We start from the raw sequence: 2,909 nt of genomic DNA on the forward strand, positions 1-2,909 counted from the left end.
CATGGGTTCCATCCCATAGGGTTCTTGTTTTTTTTTTTTTGAGCTGCTTCCAGATCTGTTCTTTTGCTTTTTGCTTGGCTGGTTGGCTTAGTAAGAGCAGCTATACACAGAGAAATCACTGCATGTATATCAGAAAAGGCAAACTTGGTGCTGTAAGACCTATTTCAGACATCCATACATGTGTGCCCTTCCAGAGGTTTTCCTATGCAGGATTTTGTGTGATGGCTTTCTGCTCCTTGAAGCTCTTCTCATGGAATACGGGCTCTGTACAGCTGTAACCATGTTATCCTTTTGGGGCTTACTGGGGATTTCTCACTCTGATTTAAAGAAGAAATCCCTCCTCTTGGTGTTTAAACAGCCTCTCCTGTAACAGTTTGGCTCACACACAACGTATTCACAGACCCACGTACTGTACAGACCCACACAGTGATGGTAGTCACAGGTATGTGCTGCAGCCAGGATGATACAGTTTGTGTATCATTTGAAATAGAAAGAATTGGGATGTTTTAAAAACTACAATTTCCCTGTAGTGTTTGGATTTCAGGCAGCACTGCTGTGCTGAGAGCTTTCTGCCCGAGACATTGGGTCATTTGTGTGGAGCCTGAGAGCAGTGAAGGAGAAGGGAAGGGGATGGCACTGCTGTCTGGAGCTGTAACTGAGTTGTGTTGGTGGCACAGAGCTGTAGGGGTTGGAAGGGATGAGCAGAGGGCTGGAGCAGCTCTCCTATGAGGAAAGGTTGAGGGAACTGGGCTTGTTGAGCTTGGAGAAGAGAAGGCTGTGGGAGACGTCATGGTGGCCTTCAGTGCTTGAAGGGAGCGGATAAACAGGAGGGGAACGGCTGTGTGTGAGGGTGGGTGGTGATGGGACAAGGGGAATGGTTTGAAAGTGAGACAGGGGAGGTTTGGGTTGGATATGAGGAGGAAGTTTTTCCCCCAGAGGGTGGTGAGGCACTGGCACAGGTTGCCCAAGGAGGCTGTGGATGCCCCATCCCTGCAGGCATTCAAGGCCAGGCTGGATGTGGCTCTGGGCAGCCTGGGCTGCTGGTTGGCGACCTGCACACAGCAGGGGTTGGAGCTGGATGAGCATCGTGCTCCTTTGCAACCCAGGCCGTTCTGTGATTCTGTGATTTTGTGACCTCTGGAGATCCCCCACTCCAACTCCTCCCGAAGTAAATTGCACAGGAAAGCATCCAAGTGGGTTCTGAACATCTCCAGATTAGGAGAGTCCAGCGCCTCCCTGTGCTCTGTGCCAGGGCTCTGTCACTCCCAAAGGCAAGAAGGTGTTCCTCAGGTTCAGATGGAACTTTCTGTGTTCCAGTCTGTGCCTGCTGCCCCATGTCCTGGCATTGGGCAGCACCAAACAGAGCCCAGCCCCTCCCTTCAGATCCCCTCAGCACTGCTCAGATCCCAATCAGCAGCACTCAGATCCCCATCAGCAGCACTCAGATCCCATCAGCACTGCTCAGATCCCAATCAGCAGCACTCAGATCCCCATCAGCACCACTCAGATCCCATCAGCCCTGCTCAGATCCCATCAGCAGCACTCAGATCCCATCAGCAGCACTCAGATCCCATCAGCACTGCTCAGATCCCCATCAGCACTGCTCAGATCCCATCAGCACTGCTCAGATCCCAATCAGCCCTGCTCAGATCCCATCAGCCCTGCTCAGATCCCCATCTGCAGTGCTCAGATCCCCATCAGCACTGCTCAGATCCCCATCAGCACTGCTCAGATCCCCTCAGCACTGCTCAGATCCCAATCAGCACCACTCAGATCCCATCAGCACTGCTCAGATCCCATCAGCACTGCTCAGATCCCCATCTGCAGTGCTCAGATCCCTATCAGCACTGCTCAGATCCCATCAGCACTGCTCAGATCCCCATCTGCAGTGCTCAGATCCCATCAGCACTGCTCAGATCCCAATCAGCCCTGCTCAGATCCCATCAGCACTGCTCAGATCCCCATCTGCAGTGCTCAGATCCCCATCAGCACTGCTCAGATCCCCATCTGCAGTGCTCAGATCCCCTCAGCCCTGCTCAGATCCCCTCAGCACTGCTCAGATCCCCTCAGCACTGCTCAGATCCCATCAGCACTGCTCAGATCCCATCAGCCCCTCTCAGATCCCCATCAGCAGCACTCAGATCCCTCAGCCTTCTCTCCACCATGCACACAGCCCAGGGCTCTCATCCTGCCCCATCAGGAGGTGCTCCAGGCCCCACCACCCCACAGCTGGGCTCTGTGCAGCAGTTCCCACCTCCTGGAGCCGGGCGGCCCCGCACTGCAGCGCTCCTGATGCGCCCCCCAGGGCAGAGCAGAGGGGAGGAGCAGCTCCCTGCCCTGCTGGCTGTGCTCTGTGCAGTGCATCGCAGGGGCCCTTGGCTACCAGGGCACGCTGCTGGCTTATGGTCAACCATTGGCCAACTGGTAGTGCAGAACCTTCCGGGGTTGTGTGTGTCTGTTTTGGGGTTATTTCCACAAAAAGCCCCAAATGAATCGCTGAACACCCCCTGATCCCTGTGATCCCCTGCTGCTCGGGCTGGTTGAGCCGGCCGTGGAGGCGCTGCGATCTGCTGGATGCGCGCACAGCAGGGAGGTTTTGCCGGAGATTTGTGGATGAAAATGTCGTTATTTGGGGCCGGGTTTCGGTGCGTGGGGCGAACCATCGGCACCGCGTGGCTGTAGGAGGCAGCGGCGGAGCCCCTGGCAGCCGCACGACGCCGCGGCCTCTTTTTCCCTCACCCCCCCCCCCCATTTTTTTTCTCTTTTCTCCTTTCTTTCTCTCCGTTTCTCGGTCCTCCACGCCGAGTCCTCCGCGCCCGCTCTCCGCATGGGGGCGCCGTAGCAGGAAGGCGGCGCTCTATCCCCCCCCTTTTTCCAGCGGCCCGCAGCCGGCACCGGGCGGCCTCAAG

Source organism: Tetrao urogallus (genome assembly GCF_951394365.1).
Source record: "Tetrao urogallus genome assembly, chromosome: 7".
Classification (NCBI taxonomy): Eukaryota; Metazoa; Chordata; class Aves; order Galliformes; family Phasianidae; genus Tetrao; species Tetrao urogallus.